Source organism: Amblyraja radiata, chromosome 14 (assembly GCF_010909765.2).
Source record: "Amblyraja radiata isolate CabotCenter1 chromosome 14, sAmbRad1.1.pri, whole genome shotgun sequence".
NCBI classification, from domain to species: Eukaryota; Metazoa; Chordata; class Chondrichthyes; order Rajiformes; family Rajidae; genus Amblyraja; species Amblyraja radiata.
In genome coordinates, this window is record NC_045969.1 from 11,418,523 (window position 1) to 11,446,203 (window position 27,681).

At 46.9% G+C, this 27,681-nt stretch overlaps 2 protein-coding genes and 1 long non-coding RNA gene across 3 annotated transcripts in view; 2 read left to right on the forward strand and 1 right to left on the reverse strand.

Moving 5' to 3' along the window:
* Positions 1-27,681, forward strand: part of LOC116980360 (interferon-induced GTP-binding protein Mx3-like) — a 281,647-nt gene that overhangs the window by 146,221 nt on the left and 107,745 nt on the right. The window lies entirely within an intron of this gene.
* The window catches only part of LOC116980363 (interferon-induced GTP-binding protein Mx3-like), a 445,599-nt gene that overhangs the window by 131,490 nt on the left and 286,428 nt on the right, over positions 1-27,681 (forward strand). The window lies entirely within an intron of this gene.
* LOC116980367 lies at positions 16,195-21,956 on the reverse strand. Its single transcript, XR_004413944.1, has 3 exons — positions 21,947-21,956; positions 21,533-21,536; positions 16,195-16,311 (listed from the first exon to the last, which is right to left on the reverse strand). It is a non-coding gene; the product is annotated as an uncharacterized LOC116980367 (long non-coding RNA).

The window sequence follows — 27,681 nt, forward strand, 5'->3', positions numbered from 1 at the left end:
TGGAAGGCAAAGTCTTATCTCTCCCCTGCACTCCCCATTCTCCTCCCGATGTCAATCAAAGGTGGGCGATGGTAAATATGTCCGGCGGCCATTAAAGCCGTGCTGGGTGATGCAGGCCATGCTCCGGGTCTTGATGTTGGAGCACGGCGGGCGCTAGCAAGTCCTGCGGCCATTAAAGCCGCGCGGGACGATGTAAGGCCCCGCTCCAGGTCATCCTCAACCCCGCAACTCGGGCGGGAGAAGTCGCCGTTGCGGAAGCCCCGAAAATCGGTCTCCCACCAGGGACCCGCGGGCTCCCGGTGTTACTGTCCACCAGACCTGCAGGGGTCGGGCCGCAGTAGCGTGCCACCACAGCTCCTCCCGCTCCGAACTCGGCCAGCTCCGTGATGGTAAGTGGTCCGCAGGCTCTGCGATTGGAGCCCCAGGCCGTTCCAGTTGGAAGCCGCTCCACGGTGCTAGGCCCCAACGACAACGGAGACCCGACAAATAAAAGGTCGGGTCCTCCGTACAGGGAAAAGATTTTGAATGTCCACCACGCCCCCCACACACATACCCAGTTAAAAAAAAGCACTATAACTACACTCAAACGAGACATAAAATAAAAATAGAAGAGCGCTCGGGACTGTGTGAACTGCTGGAGTGCCTCTGAGCGAGGCCAAGAGGGCTTTAACAGGCAGACGTGAGGATCGAACCCACGGTGGGATAGGTACAGTGTGATCTGTGACACGCTTTTGGTAAAATCAAATGTAGTTGTTTCAAGTGCTCGATTCAGTCTTTTTACTGAAACTAGACAGGGGGGAAGCAGAGAAACGAGCAATTACCATTCGGGGCTCGTCTGGGATCTCAAAAGAACTCCAAACAGAAGTTTGCGATCAAGAGTGTTGAGCTGCTTCGATCGCGAGTGCAGCAATTGGGCCCACTGTGCAGTTTTCGCATTGAATTTCGGCACTTCACGAGTCGGAGTGGATCGATCATTTGCGGGCTTGGGACAGGGTCTAATCGAGGTAATTAGAACAGAGTCTAGCAAGCACGGGGGAATGGTTACCACACCTTTGGGTTGGAGGCCCATAAAACAAGGCTGGGGTTAGAGGCCCTGGTGGGGTTGGGTTAGAGGCCCTTTCCTGGGTTAGAGGCCCAAAACTGGTCGTAGTTGGGTAGACTGCAGATGCCTTTAACGAGAGCCAAACGTGCTTCATCGGGCAAGAAGTGGCCCAGCGTTAGACTTGGTATCCGAATTGGTGGGGTATTAAAAGACATGTCTCGCCTTCAATCGGATTGCTGCCGGGAGCAGGAATTGAAAAGGTGCGCTTCGAAAAACGGCATAGATAATTTACAGCGCGAAGCGACTAGGCTCTGGATCCTCGGTACTTAGCAGAGGGTGTGCCTGTGTTTAGGTATCTGAGTCACTCCCTGAAGTAATGGACGAGGAGCCTCGAGAAGGCACAGAGCTTGGATAAACTGAGTATACATTGGCTGATTCGAGAGCATGCGTAGTAAGAAAGATACACACTAAAAATTAGGAGATTGAGTTTGAGTCTATATTTGCAGCGAAATTTCCACATACTGGATTTCATATTGAAATTCTGCCTAAGGTGGGATTCGATTTCCTGTATATAGAACTTCGAAGTCCATGATCGATTCCGAATAGCGGCTGATCAACAGTGAATAGTAACCCTCTGGTCGATTGTTGATTAGTACCTGATAGCGAAGAGTACCTGAGAGATGGGAGCCTCCCTACTTGGCGAAAAGTAATCCGAATAGAGAAGGGTACCCCCAATTCTGTCGAACTTAGAGAGGACGGATGGAGGTCCCCCTTTAGAAGTCCAGTCTTAGCAGAGGGATAGTAACATTCGGGAGGAAAAGTGATTATTTAGACAAGTAATTATTTGTAGGAAGAGTAAACTAGGAAGGGGAAAATCTTCGGTATCAGAGGGAGAGGTTCACTGCGTGACACGGCATCGAGATCGAGTGTTCGTTAATTGTGTGCTAGTGCTTTAAAGCATTTTGTAAATTGTAAAAAATAGCTTTCCATATTGTTATAGGATCCGGATTTTGTAAATATTCTCTGTATGTAAATAAATTTGGAGTAATTAAAAGTTAAGATTTAGATCGTGTTAAGTCCGCAGACGGTCATTTGTGTTGCTGCATGTGCGAGTGTTTACAGATTTAAAACTTGAAGCGAGAGTGTGTTTAAGTTAGATATTCAGTGTTTAATTTGGATATTCGTATTTGTTTAAGATTGTTTTGTAAGAATCTGAAATGGGGTGGTTTCATGGGTTGTACTCCTTCGATTGCTACATCGGGGGAGGAGTCATCCTGCTGATTGATTGCGCAACGAGGAGGATTAATGAGAGTGGGGTTTACTGGATGCTTATAATTTATATTGGGGTGTGTTTTGGGTTATTGATAATCGGGGGAATATTTTCATTCTTAATTATAGTCTTGTTAGCGTAGTTTGGGTTCGTTTGTTTGTGCCAACTTAAAGTTAATTAAGTGAGACAGAGAGACTGCTGCGTGAGAGACTGCGTGCGAGTGAGAGTTGTTTGAAAGTTTGGTATTTAATGCAGCGATTGTGATTTAACTGATAAGAGAGTTTGGAGACTGAATAGGATCGAGTGGTTTGAATAATTAAACAGGAGTGATTCGGAGATAGTTGAAAGGAGGCGATTGCTGGAGTAGGTGTGAATCTGAAAGATCGTTGACCATTGTGTGGGAGAGATTCCATTGACCTTGGAGTCTGGGAGGAGTAGTGAGAAAAAGAGGTGTTAGTGTCTGGAACCTATATTTTGCAATTTGTGTTTTGTCCATTGTTCCGAGATGGGGAATGTCTCTGAGAAGGATCGATCAAACAGATTGGAAAACCGGTTAAGGATAATTTGCGGGGAGCTTCCAAATGAAGCGTAGATAGACTGAGGGGATTATCGGGGAAATTAAATGCAATTTCCAAAGACCAACTTTGGCCGTTGAGCGGAATTAAGTCTTTAATCGGGATAAACTATGTAGAGACAATCGTTAAAAATTATGGGAATAGTGATGAAGCAAATGAGTTAATTCAGATGTGGAAGGTATTCTTCACTAAAAGAAAAATAAATAAATATGTTTTACTGTCCACGCTAAGAATGGTGGCTTGTAAATTGGGAATACGAGAAGACAATAGAACTGATCCTTCTCAAGACATTTCAGAGCGGGGACAAGAATAATTAATAAGCCAAATGCAGGAGCAAGAGCAGGAGCAGGAAAGAGTGTCGTCTTTCAAAAAGGAGACTGCTGAAATGGCTCTTAAAGGGAAAGTGCCGACGGAAATTATATTGGGTAAGAATGAGAAAGGGTCTGCATACCTTGAAGGGAATTGCATGCCAGGGTAGGCAGAATTCTTTGGAGTAGATATGGAGCCACAGTGCCCCTCACACAACTCTCATGTTCCCAATTCAGAGGAATCGTGCACAGCTTGCGAGCGGGGCACACGGGAGGAGTCAACGTTAACTTCGGCTCCTCCCCTATATTTAAATCTGACATAGAAACATCGGGAAGAGACCTTCTATCTCCTAGGATTGCCCCACGGGTGGTGGACAATACAATACAATTATACAATACAATTTAATTTATTTGTCATTTGGTCCCCTTGAGGTCCAAACGAAATGTTGTTTCTGCAGCCATACATTACAAAACAAAAAGACCCGAGACACAATATAGTTTACACAAACATCCATCACATCGCTGTGATGGAAGGCAAAAAAACTTATCTCTCCACTGCACTCTCCCCCCCGATGTCAGAGTCAGAGTCAAAGTCAAAGCCCCCGGCTGGCGATGGCGATTGTCCCGCGGCCATTAAAGCCACGCCGGGTGATGCAAGGTCGCACACCGGGTCTAGTTGTTAGAGCCCCCGGCGTGCGCTCGCAAAGTCCCGCGGCCATTCCAATGCCCCGCTCAGGTGCTCTTCAACCCCGCAACTCGGGCGGGAGAAGTCGCCGTTGCGGAAGCCCCGAAAAGCGGTCTCCCAGCAGCGACCCGTGGGCTCCCGGTGCCGCCGTCCGCCAAACCCGCAGTTGCAGCCTCCGAATCTCCGGGGGTCGGGTCGCAGCAGCGTCCACCACAGCTCCACCCGCTCTGGACTCGGCCAGCCCCGTGACGGTGAGTAGTCGGCAGCTCCGCTCCTGTTGGAGGCCGCTCCCCATTGCAGCCCCAACGACAACGGAGACCCGACAAAGAAAAGGTCGGGTCTCCCGTGCAGGGGAAAGATTTTAAAGTTACCGCCTCCCCCCCACCCCCCCACACACATACCCCAACAAAAAAAATAACAAAAACTACATAAAAACGAGACAAAAAATAATAAAAACACAGACGGACTGCAGAGGCCGCTGCTGACGAGAGTCGCGCCGCCCACCGAATCCAATAGGGGAATCCAAGGAGCTAGAAAGAAGACTTCATCGATACGGGTGCCAAAATTAAGTAGGGATTCCAGTAGTGAAAGAGTAAAAGAATCCTTCTTGAAGTACTGGGATAAAACAAATAGCCTTTCAGTGGGTGAGATAAAGGGAGAATATGGATGGATTGGTCCGGACATCTATCTATATTATTAAAAGTCTGATCTTGACCGCTTTTGGCTAGCTGTGGTGTGATTTCCGGGAGAACGCCACCACCTACGGCCGTCATTTTGGGCCACCTCGCTCAGAGCCCCCTTCCGGAGGATTTGTCCCAACGATGAAAAATCAGAGAGATATTAATGTTTTTTTTAAATCCCCATTCTCTCTGCTGCCCCCGCTGGCGGCAGGAGGGCGGGACTATAAAACCCGGAAGTGTAGTCCCTCACTCAGTCTCTTCCAGACCCAGGAAGCGAGAGGGTCACGGCTCTCTGAGCTGCTAATAACACTGAACGCACGTCTACTCCACGGGAGTCCCCTCGATGCGGCTGTAAGGTGGCTGCTGCCCAATTGTTTGCCTCGCCTTTTTAACAAGTTTGTGTTCACAAAATGAATTTTGGTTGTCGGATGGCTGCTGCCCAATTGTTTGCCTCGCCTTTTTTTAACAATGAAACGCCTACTAACCGAAAGGAAGGGACGCCTAAATGCAAACTAACCGAAAGGGCGGGACGCCTAAAAGCCAACGAACCAAAAGTCTGCGTCGCCTAAAAGCAAACTTACCGAATGGCCGCTCTGTCGAAACGCCACCTACCCGAAATGCGGCGTCGCCTACAGGACAAAGTACTGACTGCTGCTCAACAGAAAAGTCCAATAACTGACTTGACGTTGCTGGGGAGCGGGACTTGTCAGTGATTGGTCCAGACCCCAGCGTCAATCACATCACTGTGAACACATGAACATTGTCCCAAACCTCCCGACCCGCAGCCCGGCTAACCATGTTCCCGAATGTAAGAACGATTTATACATGCAATACATGATATACATTTATACATGTTTAATTAACTGGTGTATATCATGTATTACATGTATAAATCGTTCTTACATTCGGGAACATGGTGTGGGTGTGGGTGTCAAAGTCCGGGTGTCGGGGAGGGGAATCACCCTGGTGCGGAGGTTAGGGTCCGATGGCGATGCATCGCGGTCAGTGACTGTGGAGATGGAGGAGAGAGAGAAGGGGAGAGAGAGCGGGGGAAGGGGGAGAGAGGGGGGGGAGGAGGGGAAGAGAGAGGAGGAGAAGAAAAAGGAGAAGAGTGGAGAGAGAGTGGGAGAGAGTAGAGGGGAGAGAAGAAGGGAAGAGAGGTGGGGAAGAGAGAGGAGGGGAAGAGAGAGGAGGGGAAGAGAGAGAAGAGTGGAGAGAGAGAAGGGAGAGAAGAGAAGGGAGAGAGAGAGGGAAGAGAGGAGAGAGAAGAGGGAGATGGGAGTGTGGGGTTCATTTTCCCACACAAGCCATAGGTGACTGGGCAATCTGAACCCAAGCACCAAGTTGAAAGCAACCAAAGGTGTGCATCGCTCGGGACAGCCCCCACTCTCCCATGGCCACCTTCCGCGGGTCGGGTGGAGCGGAGGTTTGGGACACTGTTCATGCCTTCACAGTGATGTGATTGACGCGGGGGGTCTGGACCAATCGCTGACAAGTCCCGCCCCCCCCCCCCCCCCGTTATTGGACTTTCTGTTGAGCGGCAGTCGGTCCTTTGGCCTGTAGGCGACGCCGCCTTTCGGGTAGGTGGCGTTTCAACAGAGCGGCCATTCGGTAAGTTTGCTTTTAAGCGATGCAGCCTTTCAGTTCGTTGGCTTTTAGGCGTCCTGCCCTTTCAGTTAGTTTGCATTTAGGCGTCCCATCATTTCATTTAGGAGGCGTTTCGTCTTCGGACTCTTTCGGTTCATTGCCGTTTCGGCCTCGTTTCCATTCCGTTCTTTGGCTTCGGCTTCTTGTCTGTCGGCGGTGCGTCCACACACGGATCGTGCCAAAGAAGCAGCAGGGCCGTTACAGTTTGGCACCAGCGCTGTCTCAGGAGCTGCCAGAGCGAGGTTGTAGACAACAACGAACTGCCTTAGGGGCTCCGACTCCGGATTTTCTTGAGGTTTACTCCAGGAGCCTTTTCCATGGCTAAATTTGACCACAAGGCAGTGGAGGTTTTATCTAGGAGTTTTCCCTCTACTAGATGGACTGCCTTCCCAGGCTGACGAGCCCCATCTGCCCGGGACTTAGGATAAAATTAATAGTAAAGGAAATTGAATGTTTAAATTTGAACAACTGGGAATTCTACAGGAATTGGAATGGAATTGTATTATTCGCTACAAAGCTGTGGAATGAGAAAGATTAAATGGGCATTGAAATTTGAAATAGTAAATTGAAGGCTGAGACTGAATTTGGTTAAATTGGAACATTTATCATGGTTTGCTTCAAATTAAAGTCACGCCTGTTGGGGGATCTGGACCAAACACAGCTGAAATTTATATGATTACCTGTCACCAGATATCTATATAAATAAGTCTCAACTTGACCACTTCCGGGCTGCGCTGTATATTGATTTTAGAAAAAACGCTAGCCTATATCGCTATGATTTTTGGCCATCTTATGCAGAGTCCTCATCCGCTGAGGCAGCCCCGGGGAATTTTCTGATCGATGAAAAATAAAAAAGTTTTGAGTGTTTAAAAAAACCTTGAGATCAGCTGATTGGTCCTCTCGCCAGTCAATCACCATGATGAAAGTAACGCCCCTTCCGGGGAGGGCAGGACTATAAAACCCCGGATGCCTGCACTTGGGTCGGTCACTCTGGAAGATCATGAGGAAGAGGCCACAAGTGTGATTCTAAACTGTCAATCAACTGAATTGTGAGTCTGCAATGTACTTTGCAATGAATGATTTGTTAGCCCTAAATGAAAATGCAATGAGTTGTTTGGCCTGCCCTGTGCTTGAAACTGCAATGGAAATGAAATTAAAATGCAATGAGCTGTTTGGCCTGCCCTGTGGTTGAAAGTGCAATGGAAATGGAAATGAAATGAAAATGCAATGAGCTGCTTGATGGCGGATGTGCAGGAGTGGGCGCCGTCTGTGTATGGCAGCCTGCCCGCAGTCCATCTCTTCACCTTTTAAATTTTTTTTATTTTAAGTCCTGTTGAAAAATGTTAGTTGGAGGTCTTTTATGTGGTGGGTGGGGGTGGGGAGGGGGAAACTTTATTACTTAGTCCCCTACCTGGTCGGAGAGGCAGCATCCCTCCGAGCTGCTTCTTCGCCCCGTCCTCGCGGCCTACCATCGAGAATGGAGCGGCGTTTCCTGTCGGGACCGGCCGGGACTACAGCTTCGGCGGCGGCGCAGCGCTGGGACACCATCATGGAGCGGGTGATGCCTTACCGGGTTGCCGTGCGGTAAGCTCTGGAGCGCTGTGGCCGCCGACTCCCAACATCGCGGAGCTGTGGCTGCTGCGTCCGGCCGTGGGCGGCGCTGGATTTGGAGCGCCGCGGAGCCAGGGATCGAGTTCGCCGGGGTCGGAGCTTCAACCGGCGTGGCCTGAGGACTACGAGTCTCTCTGGGGAGGAGGCAGCCGCTCCAGACTTTCCAAGTCGCTGAGGAACGTTTCACCCGACGCCGGAGTTGCATCTTCACGGCAAGAGGGCCCTGAAAATTATCGGACTGGCTGCAAGGCAACAAATGGGCCCCGACCTCGGGTGTTTCACAGAGGAAGAGGACTTATCTTTCTGGTGCTTTTCCCCATAGTGGAAATTTTTGATTCTGCTGTGGGGGAACGTTTGTGTTGAACTCTATAATGTGTTGTGTCCATTTAAAAAAGTTTTTTAAACCTTTTTCTATGGTTTGTATGGAAACTTATTATTTATTTTATGTAAAGCACTTTGGCGTCAATGCGAGTTGACTTAAAACATGCTATATAAATAAAACTTACTTACTGTTTGGCCTGCCCTGTGCTTGAAACTGCAATGGAAATGGAAATTAAATGAACATGCAATGAACTGTTTGGCCTGCCCTGCGCTTGAAACTGCAATGAAAATGGAAATGAAATGAACATGCAATGAGCTGTTTGGCCTGCCCTGTGCTTGAAACTGCAATGGAAATGGAAATGAAATGAGCATGCAATGAGCTGTTTGGCCTGCCCTGACCTCAAAATTGCAATGGAGATGGAAATGAAATGAACATGCAATGAGCTGTTGGGCCTGTCCTGTGCTTGAAACTGCAATGGAAATGAAATGAAAATGTAATGAGCTGTTTGGCCTGCCCTGTGCTTGAAACTGCAATGGAAATGAAATGAAAAGAAAATGCAATGAGCTGTTTGGCCTGCCCTGTGCTTGAAACTTCAATGGAAATGAAATGAAAATGCAATTAGCTGTTTGGCTTGTCCTGTGCTTGAAAATGCAATGGAAATTGAAATTAAATGAAAATGCAATTTGTTTGGCCTGTCTTGTGCTTGAAACCGCAATGGAAATGGAAATGGAAATGAAATGAAAATGAAATGAGTTGTTTGGCCTGCCCTGTGCTGGAAATTGAAATGGAAATGAAATTAGTTGTTTGACCTGCCCTGTACTTGAAATGGAAATTAAATGAGTTGTTTGGCCTGCCCTGTGCTTGAAATTGAAATGGAAATGAAATGAAATGAGTTATTTGGCCTGCCTGAAACCACTCATTTCAGCCTATAAGGCCCCTATTAGCTGAGAAACCAGTCCCTTTTGCCCAAAATGCCCGTATTAGACTAGGAGGAGCATTTTGTCCTAAAAGGCCCGTGCCAGGCAGGAAGTCCAGAAAAAGTGCCTTTCACTGAGATTTCACTTTTTTTTAAAAAAAGATTCCCTTCGGCCCATCTGACCTGTACTAGCCCAGGAGGAATCCCTTCGGCCCATTAGTAAGTATTCTTCCTGCAAGTATTAAACTTCACCCCAGTATTTTTCTCCCTCCCTTCATTGGCTCCCTGTCCAGGTCAGGATAGACTTCCCTCCTTCATTGCTGTGATCTGCAGAAAGAGATGAAAAATGTCTAAAATTGATTCTCCAAACAGTCCCCCTTCTTTATCACAGAGTCTCTCACAAAGCCTGCGTGACTGAGCTGCCAACCCACCAGGCCTGCGTGACTGAGCTGCCAGCCCACCAGGCCTGAGTGACTGAGCTGCCAGCCCACCAGGCCTGAGTGGCTGAGCTGCCAGCCCACCAGGCCTGAGTGACTGAGCTGCCAGCCCACCAGGCCTGAGTGGCTGAGCTGCCAGCCCACCAGGCCTGAGTGACTGAGCTGTCAGCCCACCAGGCCTGAATGACTGAGCTGCCAGCCCAAGAATCCATTCGGCCCACAATGTCCATACTAGCCCTCTATAAACCAGTCCCTTTAGCCCACAACACCCATACTAGCACTCCAGAAAGCCCTCCCCCCACTGGCCACCAATATTGGAATTGGTGGAAAGGTGGAATATTGGGTTGGAGGACCAGCCCTCCCGTGTGAACATGGGATCCAACGGGTCCCACTTAGTCTAGTACATAGTATAACACCATGTGAGTATGAAGAAGACTATTTAGTGTCGATCCTAGAATACTAAAGAATATGTTATGGAACAGATAGGAATAGGGATAATAGAGCAATAGTAATAGAAAAATAATAGGTTCAAGTGAAATAGAAATAGTGAATGTGTGGGAACGTATGAGTGCATGATGGTAACCTGCTTTGTCCCAAGCTTCTTAGGATTTTCTAGGGTTTAGGTTCGACTGTGTAAGGTGATGGAAGACTGGGCAGCAACACAGATGGAGGGAATTCGCGCCAAGAAAAACTTGGGAGGTGAAGGCTCCTCAGACAGAACTTGTGAAGTTATGCCCATGAAAACTCGGGACGCTTTACAAGATTCTGAGAAGAAACATCATCATCTTGTGTTACTGATAGATGGGAAATGTAAAGCACACTTATGTATATCTGGTTAGCTGATTATTGAGCCACTTTGGTTATCATTAATGATGGGTTATCATTATGATAAAAGGAAGGAATGTTAATCCTGGCTAGATTGGACCAGCTAGGACTTCAAAATGGAGTTAAGTTTCAGGGTTGCTGGGAGATTTGGTCAAATTGGAATTACTCTCTACAGAGCAGGGACACGCTGCAAAGAGGTGCCAGAGTGTCTGGAGCTTAGATACAATTTGCAAGCAAAGAATGGGAGTCTCTGCAAACCCTGTCAATCTGGTGCAAAATGCATAGAATGGATTGGATGGCTGCAAACCAGACATACACCTTGTAAATAGTTGTAAATAATGATGCAGAATCTGACTTTGCCAAGTGTTGATTGGATGAGGTGTTGAGCCTTGTCTGGGTTTTCTGTAAATCAGTGTAAATGTTTCCAAGTTCAAGATTCAAGAGTGTTTATTGTCATGTGTCCCAGATAGGACAATGAAATTCTTGCTTTGCTTCAGCACAACAGAATATAGAATGCATAAATACAGAACAGATCAGTGTGTCCATATACCATTGTATAAATATATACACACATCAATAAATAAAACAGATAAAGTGCAAATAAACAGATAATGGGCGATTAATGTTCAGAGTTTTGTTTGAGTTGAGTTCAATAGCCTGATGGCTGTGGGGAAGCAGCTGTTTCTGAACCTGGACGTTGCAGTCTTCAGGCTCCTGTACCTTTTGAGGCAGCGACTGTGATAGATCCCCTCGATGGTAGGGAGGTCAGAGTCGATGATGGACTGGGCAGTGTTTACTACTTTTTGTAGTCTTTTCCGCTCCTGGGCACTCAAGCTGCCGAACCAAACCACGATGCAACCGGTCTGCGTAAACTTCTCAGGAAGTAGAGGCGTTGATGTGCTTTCTTTATAATGGCATCAGTGTTCTCGGACCAGGAGAGATCTTCAGAGATGTGCAAGCCCAGCAATTTGAAGCTCTTGACCCTTTTCACCATCGACCATTTGATATAAACGGGACTGTGGGTCCCCATCCTACCCCTTCCAAAGTCCACAATCAGTTTCTTGGTTTTGCTGGTATTGAGGGCCAGATTGTTGTGCTGGCACCAATTGGTCAGTCGATTGATCTCACTTCTATACTCTGACTCGTCCCCATCAGTGATACGTCCCACAACAGTGGTGTCGTCAGCGAACTTGATAATAGAGTTCGCACTATGACCGGCTACGCAGTCATGAATATAGAGTGAATACAGCAGGGGGCTGAGCACGCTGCCTTGAGGTGCTCCCGTGCTGATTGTTATCGAGGCTGACACTTTTCCACCAATTCGAACAGTCTGAGGTCTGTGAATGAGGAAGTCAAGGATCTAATTACAGAGGGATGCGCAGAGACCCAGTTCTGAGAGTATGATAACCAGCTTGGAGGGGATGATTGTATTAAATGCCGAGCTATAATCAATGAATAACAGCCTGACATATGAGTTTTTGTTGTCCAAGTGGTCCAGAGCGGAGTGGAGAGACAGCGAGATCGCATCCACCATTGATCTATTGTGGTGGTAAACGAACTGCAGTGAGTCCAAGTTTTTGTCGAGGTAGGAGGTGATTTGTGCCATGATCAACCTCTCGAAGCACTTCATCACCACCGACGTTAGTATCACTGATCGATAGTCATTGAGGCACGTCACCTTGCTCTTCTTGGGCACCGGTATAATTGATGCCCTTTTAAAGCAGGTGGGAACCTCGGTCCTCAGAAGTGAGAGGTTGAAAATGTCCGTTAAAACTCCAGCCAGTTGGTCCGCACAGGTTATTAGAACACAAGCCAGTACCATCAGGTCCAGCCGCTTTTCGAGTGTTCACCCCCCTGTAGGATCTTCTGACGCAGGCCTCTGACTGTGACTGAAATACCATCACAGCGAATGGGGGCTCGAGAAGGCACACCAGTGTTCTCCCTATCAAAGTGTGCGTAAAACGCATTGAACTCGTCAGGGAGTGATGTTTCGCCGACATTTGAGCTGCCTCCTGATTTCGCCTTGTAGGAGGTGATTGCATTCAGGCCCCGCCACAGTTGCCGAACATCTGTCTCATCCTCCAGCTTGGAGCAGAAGTCCCTTTTGGCCTTTTTGATGGCCTTACCAAGGTTGTATCTTGACCTTTTATAGACCACTGTATCATCAGACATGAATGCCCGGTGTCTGGTCTTCACGAGAGTGCGGATCTCAAAGTTCATCCAAGGTTTCTGATTGGGAAACACTCGGAAGGTTTTTGTAGGGATGCAGTCCTCCACACACTTCATAATGAAGTCTGTAACGACTGTGGCTTATTCATTCAGGTCCGTTGCCGAGTCCCTGAACATTGCCCAGTCTACAGACTCCAAACAGTCCTGGATTTGTTCCTCTGCCCCCCCCCCCCGACCAGCTCTGTACAGTCCTCACCTCCGGGGATGTGCTCTCTAATTTCTGCCTGTAGGCAGGAAGAAGCAGCACATATGGTCGGATTTACCGAAGTGAGGGCGAGGAATGGAGCGATAGGCATTCTTGATGGTGGTGTAGCAGTGGTCGAGGGAGTTGGTGGAAGTTAGGGACTTGCTTTATTGAAGTCCCCAGCTATGGTGGTAAACTCGTCGGGGCAAGACGTCTGGTGTTTGTTGACCACGGAGTGCAGCTCCTCCAGTGCCAGACGGACGTCTGCCTGGGGTGGGATGTAGACCGCGGTCAATATGATGGAGGTGAATTCCCTCAGAAGGTAGAAGGGGCGGCACTTCACCGCCAGATGTTCGAGGTGTGGAGAGCCGGAGTTGGACAGGACTGCCACGTCTGAGCACCACGCAGAGTTGACCATGAGACAGACGCCCCCTCCTCCCCCTTTCCCAGATGCCTCTGTACGGTCTATACAGTGGATGGAGAACCCTTCAGGCTGGACCGCTGAGTCTGGGGAGCTGGGGGTGAGCCATGTCTGTGAAACACAACATGTTGACTTCCTCTCGAGGTCCATTGTGAATACAATGTATTGAACTGTTGTATCGTTGGGTTAGGGAAATGCCTGTTATGTATGGGGTTAATCGATTTCTGTAATTCGGTTATTGAGAGACCACCCCCATGTGGTTTGGACCCTTGAGGTCCTGAGACATATAAAAGTCTGCGATCACGAGGCTCAGCGTCGATCTTCTGGAGGAGCGCTCGGGACTGCGTGAACTTCTGGAGTGCTCTGTCTGCACGAGGCCGAGAGGGCTTGAACAGGCAGACGCGAGGATCGAACCCGCGGTGGGATAGGTGCAGTGTGTGATCTGTGACGCGCTTTTGGTAAAATAAAATTTAGTTTCAAGTGCTCGATTCAATGGTTTTATTGAAACTAAACTGGGGGGGAAGCTTAGAAACGAGCAATTATCATGGGAAGAAACTGAATATCTCGGAGAAAACCCACATGGTCACGGGGAGAACGTACAAACTCCGTACAAACAGCACCCGTAGTCTGGATCGAACCCGGGTCTCCGGCACTGCAAGAGCTGCAAGGCAGCAACTCTACCGCTGTGCCACCATGGCCGCATTATACATCTGATTATACATCTGTATAAATACATCAAGCAGCATTAAAGCTGCCACTGCATTGAGTTTGGCAAAAGTTAAATGTAATGCTCTGTAAAAGCAAAATGACAATTGTTTTGTTGTCCATTGCACTTGTGCCTGAAGTGCTTGTGCCTTTACAATGTGTAGATGTCAACATCTTCATGGTTCTATAACTGTGTGGTCTGCTTTATTCCAGATTAAGAGACTCATTAGATCGTTTATTCAGAAACAAGAGACAATAAACCTTGTGGTCGTGCCTTGTAACGTTGACATAGCAACCACAGAAGCACTGAAAATGGCACAGGAAGTGGACCCTTCTGGAGGCAGAACTTTGGGTAATTGCATACCCTTCCTCACTCCACTCCCCCTTCACCCAGGTACCCAACACAGGCACAATGGCCTGCAGTAGGCTTCATATTTTGAGTAGGCCTCAGCGGCATCTCCCTTGCACTATCCATAAACATAGAAACATAGAAAATAGGTGCAGGAGTAGGACATTTGGCCCTTCGAGCCTGCACCGCCATTCAATATGATCATGGCTGATCATCCAACTTAGTATCCCGTGCCTGCCTTCTCCCCATACCCCTGATGCCTTTAGCCACAAGGGCCACATCTAACTCCCTCTTAAATATAGTCAATGAACTGGCCTCAACTACCTTCTGTGGCAGAGAATTCCAGAGATTCACCACTGTGTGAAAAATGTTTTTCTCATCTCGGTCCTAAAAGACTTCCCCCTTATCCTTAAACTGTGACCCCTTGTTCTGGACTTCCCCAACATTGGGAAAAATCTTCCTGCATCTAGCCTGTCCAACCCCTTAAGTTTGTATAAGATCCCCCCTCAACCTCCATATTATGGTCACTCTTGCCCAAGGGGCCACGCACAACAAGACTGCTAACTAACCCTTCCTCATTACTCAATACCCAGTCTAGAATAGCCTGCTCTCTCGTTGGTTCCTCTACATGTTGGTTTAGAAAACTATCCCGCATACATTCCAAGAAATCCTCTTCCTCATCCCTGCCCATTTGATTCACCCAATCTATATGTAGATTGAAGTCACCCATTATAACTGTTTTACCTTTGTTGCATTCATTTCTAATTTCCTGTTTGATGCCATCCTCAAATCCACTACTACTGTTAGGTGGCCTGCACACAACTCCGACTAGCGTTTTCTGCCCCTTAGTGTTTCACAGCTCTACCCATATCGATTCCACATCGTCTAAGCTAATGTCCTTCCTTTCTATTGCGTTAATCTCCTCTTTAACCAGCAACGCTACCCCACCTCATTTTCCTTTCTGTCTATCCCTCCTGAATATTGAATATCCCTGGATGTTCAGCTCCCAGCCTTGGTCACCCTGGAGCCATGTCTCCATGATCCCAACTATATCATATTAATGGAATGTCACTTATAAGGTCATAAGTGATACAAAGAAAATAGGTGCAGGATTAGGCCATTCGGTCCTTCAAGCCAGCTCCGCCATTCAATATGATCATGGCTGAGCATCCAAAATCAGTACCCCGTTCCTGCTTTCTCCCCATATCCCTTGATGCTGTTCTAATAGGAACAGCAATAGGCCATTCGGCCCATCAAGTCTCCTCTGCCATTCAATCATGGCTGATCTATCTCTCCCTCCTAACCCCATTCTACTGCCTTCTCCCCATAATCCCTCACACTCGTACTAATCAAGAATCTATCTCTGCTTTAAAAAAATCCCTTGCATTTGCTATAAGCCGTTGGATAATTCAAGGATTAAATAAAATAAAGGCTTCTACTTCTTTCTCTTGTGTATTCATCTAACTTCTCCTTCAACTTGTATGTCAACCACAAACCACCTTGTGATAGTTGCTTCAAACTTTTTCTCTCCATTCCTGCTCTCCTCAAGGTCAATCTTTGGACCCTGTTGTAGGAGGGAATTTTGTGTTATTCCCGTCCCCTGAATCTGGCTTTACTTAGGGCCCAGCTGAGAAATATGAGGTGCTGTTCCTCCAATTTGTGCTGGTTAGTCTTTTCAAATGAGGCAGAGGTTCACTTCCACCGCCTCCAACCTCATCTACTGTATCTGCTGTTCCAGGTGTGGACTCCTATATATCGGTGAGACCAAGCACAGGCTTGGCATTTGTTTCGCTGAACACATCCGCTCAATTTGCCTAAACCTACGTGATCTCCCGGTTGCTAACACTTTTACTCCCCCTCCCATTCCCAATCCGACCTTTCTGTCCTGGGCCTCCTCATTGTCGGAGTGAGGCCCAGCACACATTGGAGGATCAAACCCTCATATTTCGCTTGGGCAGCTTTCACCCCAGCAGTATGATATTTGACTTCACTAACTTTAAGTAACCCTTCCTTTCCCTCTCTCTCCTTCCCTCACCCTTCCCAGTTCTCTGACCAGTCTGACTGTCCCTCTGATTACTTTGTGTCTCTATTTGTTTTGTTGTCACCTTCACGTAGGTAACAATGATCTTTCAACATTTCCCTTGATCTGCATCTCTTTTGACCTTTTACACTTCCTTATCTCTGCAACTCCCTCTCCCCTAACTCTGAAGAAGGGTCTCGAGCTGAAACGTCATTCCTTCTCCCCACAGATGCTGCCATTCCCGCTGAGTTACTCAAGTAACTGTGTCTATCTTCGGTGTAAACCAGCATCTGCAGTTCTCCTACACAACCATATTGCCCTCAACTTAGCGTACCCCCCAATGTTTAATTTAACTAAACTAGCTGTGCTGTGGAACCTAAACACCGTGATAAATCTATTTACTGCCGCACTAACATCCTTGGGTACCATACGTTGGCCATTTTTACCATCATACTTCCCCCGTCTATAAGCTCGAGGGTTAAACACATTACAAACTATTCATTTTCTCCGATAATGTCTGTGTACTACAGCTATACACTTGTACTATCTCTGATATGCTTATCTAAAATGTATCTTTTAAGTTTAGAGATACAGCGCAGAAACAGGCCTTTCGGCCCACCAAGTCCACGCATAACAGCGATCCCCGCACGTTAACACTATTCACGCACATTAACACGGCATGTTTGTGATCTGGAATCAGTTAAAGACTGCGCTAGATAATGCAGCATAGTCTGAAGAAGGGTTCCAATCCGAAACGTCACCCATCCATTTTCTCCAGAGATGCTGCCTGACACACTGAGTTACTTGATCCCACCACTTGCCACATCTTCCCATCTCCTCCCTGTCTGCTTTCCGCAGAGACCGCACCCTCTGTAACTCCCTGGTCAATTCGTCCCTTCCCACACGAACCATCCCCTCTCCTGGCACTTCTTCTTGCAACCGCAGGAAATGCTACACTTAATAATAATAATAATAATAAATACTTTATTGATCCCCTCAGGGAAATTCAGATGTCCAGAAGCCCCCAACCAACAAACCCACAGATTCAAAACGAACGCAGACAGAAAATACATAGAATACAATGTGGACACTACCTGAGAGCAATAAATACTTAAAAAGACCAATAATTAACAGCTAAAAATTAAAAATTGCAAAATGCATCCCCCTACAGCCTAGCGGTCCGAATTATAAAATCTAATGGCTGCAGGGGTGAAGGATCTCCTGAACCGCTCCGTTCTACAGGGCAGGGAGAGGAGCCGGTTGTTGTTCCGAGTGCTCTTTTGACTCTCCAGAATTACATGGAGGGGATGCCCGGGGTTTTTCAGGATGACCTGCACCTTGTGCCTCATACGCCTCCCAAGCACATCCATCCCAGAGTCTCCTCTCCCCTCCAGCACTGAGCTAGCTCGTTTAACCAGTCTGTCCAGCTTCTTGTTGTTTTTTGCACTAATGCTGTTGCCCCAGCAGACAACAGCGTAGAAAATAACACTTGCAAACACAGTGTTGTAAAACATGTGCAGTATATCATTACACACATTGAATGATTTGAGCCTTCTGAGGAAAAAGAGTCTGCTCTGGCCTTTTTTGTAGAGGGAGTCAGAGTTGACAGACCAGTCCAGTTTGTTATCAAGGTGCACTCCAAGGTATTTATATGTCTGCACCACCTCAATGTCAACCCCTGCAGCGTTGACCGGCTGAAGGGGGAGCTTGGACCTGCCAAAGTTAACCACCATCTCTTTAGTCTTAGTTGTGTTCAGGATGAGACAGTTCTCTTCACTCCAGGCACAAAAGGAACTGGTCAAGTTCCTGTATTCCTCCTCCTGCCCGTTCCTTACACATGCCACAATCGCTGTATCATCTGAATATTTCTGAATAAACTTGTCGCTTTACCTCCTCCCTTGACTCCATTCAAGGACCCAAGTAGTCTTTTCAGGTGCGGCAGAGGTTCACCTGCACCTCCTCAAACCTCATCTATTGCATCCTCTGCTCTAGATGTCAGCTGCTCTGTGAGATCAAGCGTAGGCTTCGCCCACCACCTCCGCTCAGTTTGCAATAACCAACCTGATCTCCCAGTGGCTCAGAACTTCAACTCCCCCTCCCATTCCGAATCCGTCCTTTTTGTCCTGGGCCTCCTCCATGGCCAGAGTGAGGACCACTGTAAATTGGAGGAGCAGCACCTCATATTTCGCTTGGGAAGTTTGCACTCCAGCGGTATGAACATTGACTTCTCTAATTTCAGGTAGTCCCTACTTTCACCTCCCCTTCTCAGCTCTCACTTAGCCCATTGTCTCCACCTCTTCCTTTCTTCTTCCCGCCGCCCCCCACCCTCACATCAGTCTGAAGAAGGGTCTCAACCCGAAACTTTGCCTATTTCCTTCGCTCCATAGTTGCTGCCTTGCCCGCTGAGTTACTCCAGCATTTTTGTCTACCACTGTGTTATCCCAGCACTTTGTGCCTATGTCTGGTAGAAACCAGCATCTGCAGTTCCTTTCCACGCATGGAACAAGCTGTACTGTTTAACACAGACCTTGAGAGTACAATGAGACAGACCCAACCTGGAAGGAACAACATTAACTAAGATGGTTCCCTATTTCTCCCAGTGTTCATCCCCGGCATCTACCATCAATGATCCCCACTATGTTCTCCTTGCCTCTTTTAATTTAGTTTAGAGATACAGCATGGTAATAGGCCCTGCGGCCCACTGAGTCCGGACCGACCAGCGATCCCTGCATATTGACACTATCCTACATACACTAGGGACAATTTACATTTATACCAAGCCAATTAACCAACAAATCTGTACGTCTTTGGGGTGTGGGAGGAAACCGAAGGTCTCTGAGAAAATCCACGCGGTCACGGGGAGAACATTAAAAACTTCATACCGATAGCATCCGTAGTCACGATCAAATCCAGATCTCTGGTGCTGTAAGGCAGCCGCTGTGCTACCCTGCTTATGTTGTACTGAACTGTACACAAAAATGAATTTCACTGTACCTCGGTATATGTGACAAATATAGTTCCATTCCAACTTCCTTATAATTTTCATTGCCAGCAAATTAATTCCATCATTTTTCCCTTTGTTTTCTTTTAAATTTGAAGGTATTTTGACCAAACCTGACCTGGTGGACAAAGGAACAGAGAAGAACGTAGTTGACATTGTGAAGAACCTGACAGTAGAGCTGGCGAAGGGATACATGATCGTTAAGTGTCGTGGCCAGCACGACATCAATGAAAATATAACACTGGTGGACGCAATCGCAAAGGAAAAGGCATTTTTTGAAGACCACGAACAATTTTGGTAAATGGTGAAGACTTGTTTTCCATTAAGTGAAGTGTAGATGGCAGATCGTGTAGATGGTAGACACCTAACATGCTTAACACTTCCCATTTACATGTGCAAACGGCCTTCATATCAAGCTTGCACCAAATAGTCACCTTGCAGTCCCAGGACAACATGCGCCATTGAGTCAAATTTCACACCCAAGTTTGGTTTAGTTAAGGGATACAGTGAGGAAAAAGGCCCTTCGGCCCACCGTGTCAGCACTGACCAGCGATCCCTGCAAATTAACACTGTCCTGCACACACTAGGGACAATTTACATTTATACCAAGCCAATTAACCTACAAATCTGTACACGTCTTTGGAGTGTGGGAGGAAACCCATGCAGGTCACGGGGAGAACGTACAAACTCCGTACAGAAAAGCACCTGTAGTTGTGGTCGAACTTGGGTCTCATGAGGTCAGAAGTGATAGAAGCAGAATTGGGCCATTCGGCCCATCAAGTCTACTCCGCCATTCAATCATGGCTGATCTATCTCTTTCTCCTAACCTGATTCTCCTGCTTTTTCCCCATAATCCCTGACACCCGGCGGGTCTCTGGCGCTGCAAGGCATCAACTCTATAGCTGCTCCACAGTGCCGCCCTTGGAAGTTTGCTTTGCATCAACTTTGCATCGCTTTGTTTTCCGTCTGCAAGCAATGTAAAATTGTTTGATTGTTATTTTGCCAACATCTTGCAATGTTTCAACCTTGACCAAGGTATTCTCTTTTTCACAATTGCAATAACTAGGCCACTATTGGAGGAAGGAAAGGCAGGCATCCCAAATTTGGCCATTCGGCTTACAAAGGAACTGGTCAACCACATTAATGTAAGTTTTACTTTGTAAAAACAACCTCCATTTTCATGACGTCGGGGTTGTGCTGATCAGCTGCATTTTAAAGTAATTCAGCAATGTTTGTCTTGAGGCCTGTCAGTAACTTTGGGATATAAACAAATACAAGGCGTAGCTATGAGAACGCGCATGGGCCCTAGCTATGCCTGCCTCTTTGTAGGGTACGTCGAACAATCCTTGTTCGAGACGTACCGTGTCCCTATCCCCGAACTCTACCTCCGCTATATCGACGACTGCATTGGTGCCACCTCCTGCACCCACACACAACTCACTGACTTCATCCATTTCACCACTAACTTCCATCCGGCACTCAATTACACCTGGACCATTTCCGACATTTCCCCACCATTTCTTGACCTCACTATCTCATCGCAGGTGATAGACTCCTGACCGACATCCACTATAAACCCACTGACTGCCTTGGCTATTTGGACTACACTTCTTCACACCCTGCTTCCTGTTGGGACTCCATCCCCTACTCCCAATTCCTCCATCTACACCACATCTGCACCCAGGATGAGGTGTTCCACACCAGGGCAACGGAGATGTCCTCATTCTTCAGGGAATGGGGGTTCCCCTCTTCTACCATAGATGAGGCTCTCACCAGGGTCTCTTCTATGCCCCGTGACTCTACTCTCACTCCCCATCCCCCCCCCCCCACTCGTAACAAGGGCATAGTCCCTGTTATCTTCACCTTCCACCCTACCAGCCGTCACATACAACAAATAATCCTCCGTCATTTTCGCCACCTCCAACGTGACCCCACCAATTGCCACATCTTTCCATCTCCTCCCCTGTCTGCTTTCCAGAGACCGCTCCCTCCGTAACTCCTTGGTCAATTCGTCCTTTCCCAACCGAACCACCCCCTATCCGGGCACTTTCCCTTGCAACCGTAAGAAACGCTACACTCCATTCAAGGACCCAAGCAGTCTTTCCAGGTGCGGCAGAGGTTCACCTGCACCTCTTCCAACCTCATCTATTGCATCAGCTGCTCTAGATGTCAGTTGCTCTACATCGGTGAGACCAAGCGTAGGCTTGGCGATCGCTTCGTCGAACACCTCCGCTCGGTTCGCAATAACGAACCTGATCAACAGGTGGCTCAGCACTTCAACTCCCCGTCCCATTCTGAATTCGACCTTTCTGTCCTGGGCCTCCCCCATGGCCAGAGTGAGGACCACCGTAAATTGGAGGAACAGCACCTGATATTTCTCTTGGGCAGTTTGCACCCGAGCGATATGAACATTGACTTCTCTAATTTCAGGTAGTCCTTACTTTCTCCTCCCCTTCTCAGCTCTCCGTCAGCCCACTGGCTCCTCCCCTTCCTTTATTCTTCCTCCCCACCCACACATCAGTCTGAAGAAGGGTTTCGGCCCGAAACGTTGCCTATTTCGTTCGCTCCATAGATGCTGCCTCACCTGCTGAGTCTCTCCAGCATTTATGTCTACCTTGGGATATAAAAAAGTGGTTTTATTTAACTCCAGCGCTCTTGGGAAATTCTCCGGGATAAACGGCAGTCATATTTTTGGTGTTGTGACCTGGAAACCTGAAACCCCGAGCTCAGGTGCTGTCTGAATGGAGTTTGCATCTTTTCCCTGTGACCACGTGGGTTTCCTCCGGCTGCTCCAGTTTCCTCCCACATCCCAAAGACGGGCACGTTTATATGTTAATCGATCTCAGGAAATTGCCCCCAGTGTGTGGGGAGTGGATGAGAAAGTGAGATAACGTGGAAGTAGTGTGGACGGGTGGTCGATGGTCGGCGTAGACTCGGTGGTCCAAAGGGCCTGTTGCCGTGCTGTATCTCTAAACTCAACTAAACATAGAAACCAGGCAGATGTTCCTTGGTCAGCACTGAGATATTGATGCTGTCCAAAGATGCCATCTTTCAAATGAGATCTTAAAACAAGTGGACAAGATGTGCCCACGGCACATCTTGAAGAAATGCGACTCCTCCTAGCAGGTAAAGCAGACCAATTCTTAGTGATTTGGTCTCCTTTAATCAACTTTTTACAAGCATATGGTGCAACACAACCGTAGAAATCAAATGTTTCTGAATCAGGTGACGGGTGGCCAAGAACATTAAATAGGTATATCTCCCTCAATCTCCTTTTTTTTTCTAATTCGTTTCTTTCTCTTTCTCTATTTCTTCTTTTTCTTTCTCTTTCTTTTCTCCATTCTTCTGTACCTTTCCGTGTACTTCTCTCTTCTTTCGGGCTACCTTACTATCTCACGCTCCAATCTCTATGATAATCTCTCTTTTTCTACTCTTTTCTTCCTTACTCCTGTTTTATTATTAAATTAAAAATAAGAAGTTGTATATGAAATGTAATATGTCAATATGTATTAGGTACTGTGGTACCACATTATTGTACTTCTAACAAAAATTAAAAAAAACAAAAAACCAAGTGGACAGGTTCACAGGTGAGTTACAGTAAGTATTACGCTCCAAAGTTGAGTTTCATTTAGTGATACAGCACGGAAACCGGCCCCTTGGTCCACTGAGTCCGCACCAACCAGCGATCCCCCCAAATTAACACTCATACACACACACTGGGAAAAATGTACATTTATATCAAGCCATTTAACCTACAAACCTTTACGTCTTTGGAGTGTGGGAGGAAACCGAAGATGTAGGAGAAAGACCCACGCAGATCGCAGGGAGAATGTACAAACTCCATACAGACAGCACCCACAGTCAGGATCGACCCTGGGTCTCTGGCGCTGTAATGCAGCAACTCTACCGCTACGCCACCGTGCTGCCCTAAGTTCTAGACAGCATTTATCCCTCAGTTCCAATAGATTGCTGACGTGCGACAATGGTTGTATTGTTTCTGCTGAATTTTTGTTTTGCTTTGAATCTTTGTTCAAAAGTACTGTATTGACATGTAAAACTTTCTGGGTTAGCTCGTGACCATCGAAGGCTCTGTAATAGATAAGTAGGTACTGGTCTTCCTTCAGAGGAAAGGGATGGTGGAATAAGCTGGGAAGTAGACTGCAGTTGTGAGCACCAGAATCGGCAGACTCTCAAAATAGTGACCCTGTTGATGGCTTAATCTGTCTTTTCAAGAAATCATTGCCTCACTTGCGAAATGAAATAGAAACCAAACTGAACGAGTCGTTGCAAACCCTCAAGAAGTACAGCCACGCAGTCCCCGCTTCTTACTCCGAGCAAATAACATTCTTAATCGAGGTAAGGCCCTCTCTGTTTCATGGCTGTGTTTCGTCTGTTTTGTTCCACAGCAACATACAGGGGGTAAGCGAGGCTGGAACTGTGCTCAGCCTTCCATTTCATTCCCCTGCGTCGAAGGGCAGGTTCGCTGCCAAAAGTTACATTTCAGGTCAAATTTCAAACCTGAGGAGTCACTGGAATGACCAAAGGATGGGAATGAACTGAATTCAAAGTGGGTTTCAATGAGACTTCTCCCACCTCCCCTCCCTAGCCTTCTAAACTCCAGCGAGTACAGGCCCTGAGCCTTCAAAAACGCTAACATTTGGTCACACACGGAAAGTATGTCAAAACGGTATCAATCTGAAAGTGGCCCCCTGTTTCTGGGCATTTTCCCCCCTGGGTGTAGTTCAACATTCTGCCCCTGCATGTGGTCCAAGCTGTTATTGGAAAATACTGAAAATCTGAAAATACAGCCCTGCGCCTTCCGGTCTTGATCTCCCTCCGATTCCGGGAGTGGAAATACTGACCACCACCACCTACTCCAGCACAATGTTCCAGGTCCATAAGCCATCAAGAGTGCTTTATTGCCACATGTCCCAGATAGGACAATGAAATTCTTACTTGCAGCAGCACAACAGAATACGTAAACACTGTAAACATAATAATAAATGAGAAGAAAAATGTTTAGTGCGTGTATACACACACACATAAAAAATAAATAAATAATAATGGTGATAGTCATAGCAGCAGAATTAGGCCATTCGGCCCATCAAGACTACTCCACCATTCAGTCATGGCTCATCTATCTCTTCTAACTAATCCCATTCTCCTGCCCTCTCCCCATAACCCCCTCATCCTTCTTAACTACAGCATACAGACCCAGTGCCTCGAAAATATGGATAGGTGATGTTTTGGGTCGGGGATGACACAAAGTGCTGGAGTAATTCAACGGGACGGACAGCATCCCTGGAGAACGTGGATAAATGATGTTCCAGGTTGAGACACAAGGGTCCCAACCCGAAGAGTCACTTATCCACGTTCTCCACAGATGCTGTCTGACCTGCTGAGTTACTCCAGCACTTTGTGTCTTTCCATGGTAAAACAGCATCTGCAGTTCCTTGTTTCTTCAAAAGGTGACTTTTTATTGGTTAATGCTTTTCTACATGCGTGTGCTGGTAACTTCACAAAACTTGTGATTTATTTACCAGAAAATCACAAGCTTCTGCAACCACATAAAAAATCTGACCTTGGGAGAGGAACCTCAGAACCAGATAGATGGCGTGAGGTACATCACCAAAGTACGAAATGAGTTTGATGAATGGAACACATTCCTGAACAAGCGTGTATCAAACTGTGAGCATAAATATATTTTGATTGATTGATGCTTTATTATCACATGTACCTGTCTCATTGTGCTCTCGAGGTCTGTGTTAACCAGTACAGCTTGTTCCATGCGTGGAAAGGAACTGCAAGGTTTCCACCAGACATAGGCACAAAGTGCTGGAGTAACTCAGTGGGTCAGGCAGCATCTCTGGAGAAAATGGATGGGTGACGTTTCGGATCGGAACACTTCTTCAGACTATGCTGCATTATCTAGCGCAGCCTTTAACTAATCCCAGATCACAAACATGCCGTGGTGAATGGTCAGGCCCTGGGGAGTGTTGTGGAACAGTGGGAGCTAGGAGTGCAGGTGTGTAGTCCCCTGAAAATGGTGTCGCAGGTAGATAGGATGGTCAAGAAGGCTTTCGGTACATTGGCCTTCATCAGTCAGGGTATTAAGCATAGAAATTGGGATATTATGTTGCAGTGGTATGATGTATGTGTGAGGGTGCAGTTGTAGTATTGTATTCAGTGTTGGTCACCTTACCAGAGGAAAGATTTTGTTCAACTGGAAAGAGTGCAGAGAGTGCCTGACTGATATTGCGACCAAATGCATGATTGGAAAAGAATATATTTTTATTAAGTTATACTTTTTTTTTTGCACTATCAGTCCAAACTCACTTGACAAATGTAGTTGACGAATATGAAAACTCATACCGTGGAAGAGAGCTGCCTGGGTTTGTCAACTACAATACCTTTGAATCCTTCATTAAGGAAGAGGTCTCTTCACTGGAAGATCCAGCGATTACGAAACTGAAGACAATCACAGGTATGTGACTGCTATGCGTAAGGTGTACTTCTTTGAATTGCAAGAACACTGGGCACCCAAGCAGGAAAATTCATCAAAGGTAATGGATACTTCAGTCTTAAGCCTTTAACAAGGAACACACTGAAATTCATTACCCTATCCACAGCAAAAAGGCTGAATGATTGCTTTGTTAAACTAAAGTTAGACACAAAATGTTGGAGTAACTCAGCGGGACAGGCAGCATCTCTGGATAGAAGGAATGGATAGGCCAGGTTTGGAGGGATATGGACCAAGCGCAGGGAGGTGGGACTAGTGTAGCTGGGACACGTTCAATGGTGTGGGCAAGTTGGGCTGAAGGGTCTGTTTCCACACTGTATCACTCCATGACTATGAATGGGTGACATTTCAGGTCGTTAAACTATCCTTGCATGAAACATTTGCAAAAAAGTGAAAAGCTTTTTTGTTCCGTGTTATCCAGTCATTGAAAATACAATGCATGATTACAATCAAGCCATCCACAGTGTGCAGATGGAGGATTAAGGGTATAACGATGAGTGCAAGGTAAAGCCCAGTAAAGTACGATTAAATCAGGGATAGATGGGAGCACAAGACCACTCTAGTTGGTGGGTGGATGGTTCGATAGCTTGATAACAACTGGGAACAAACTGTCCCTGAATCTGGAGGTGTGCGTTTTCAAACTTCTGTACATCTTGCTTGATGGGAAAGGGGAGAAGAGGGAATGACTGTGGTTGGATACTTTGTAACTTGTGTAGGAAAGAATTGCAGATGCTGGATAAAACCGAAGATAGAATTTGTTCTCACCCCACTCTTCCCTCCCACTCTTCCCTCCCCGCCCCCCCCCCGGTTCCCCACGTTGTCTTATCTTGGTTCTCAGTTGCATGTGTGATGTCGTCTTTTTACTATTGCAGAATTCACAAGGGATATTTTTATGGTCATTGCCGAGCAACATTTCAGTGCCTTTGGTAACCTGTTCAAAGCTGCCAAGGTACAGTACACAAACCTTCTGCCTTTCGGTAATGGAGTTTTGGGGTTTATAGACAATAGATGCAGGAGTAGGCCATTCAGCCCTTTGAGTCAGCACCGCCATTCAATGTGATCATGGCTGATCATCCACAATCAGTACCCCGTTCCTGCCTTCTCCCCATTTCCCCTGACACCACTATCTTTAAGAGCACTATCTAACGCTCTCTTGAAAGCATCCAGAGAACCGGCCTCCACAGCCTTCTGAGGCAGAGAATTCCACAGATTCACAACACTCTGTGTGAAAAAGTTTTTCCTCAACTCTAAATGGCTTACCCCTTATTCTTAAAATGTGGACCCTGGTTCTGGACTCCCGCAACATCGGGATCATGTTTCCTGCCTCTAGCGTGCCCAAACCCTTAATAATCTTTTATGTTTCAATAAGATCCCCTCTCAGCCTAAGTTCCAGAGTAGACAAGCTCAGGCGCTCCATTCTATCAACATATGACAGTCCTGCCATCCCGGGAAATAACCTGGTGAACCTACGCTGCATTCCCGCAAGAATGTCCTTCCTCAAATTTGTAGACCAAAACTGCACACAATACTCCACCTGTGTTCTCACTAGGGCCATGTACAACTCCAGGAGGACCTCTTTGCTCCTATACTCAACTTCTCTTGTTATGAAGGCCAACATGCCATTCGCTTTCTTCACTGCCTGCTGAACCTACATGCTTACTTTCAGTGACTGATTAACAAGGACCCCCAGATCCCGTTGTACTTCCCCTTTTCCCAACTTGACACCATTTAGATAATAATCTGCCTCACATAACCTCACATTTGTCCACATTGAACTGCATCTCAAGTTCAAGTTCAAGTGAGTTTATTGTCATGTGTCCCTGACAGGACAATGAAATAGTAAGATTAAACGAGAACTTACCAGTTTGAAGTTTGATCTTGATTTTATGAGGAGTTACGATGAGCGATTACGTGAAGGGCCGTCCGTCTGCGTG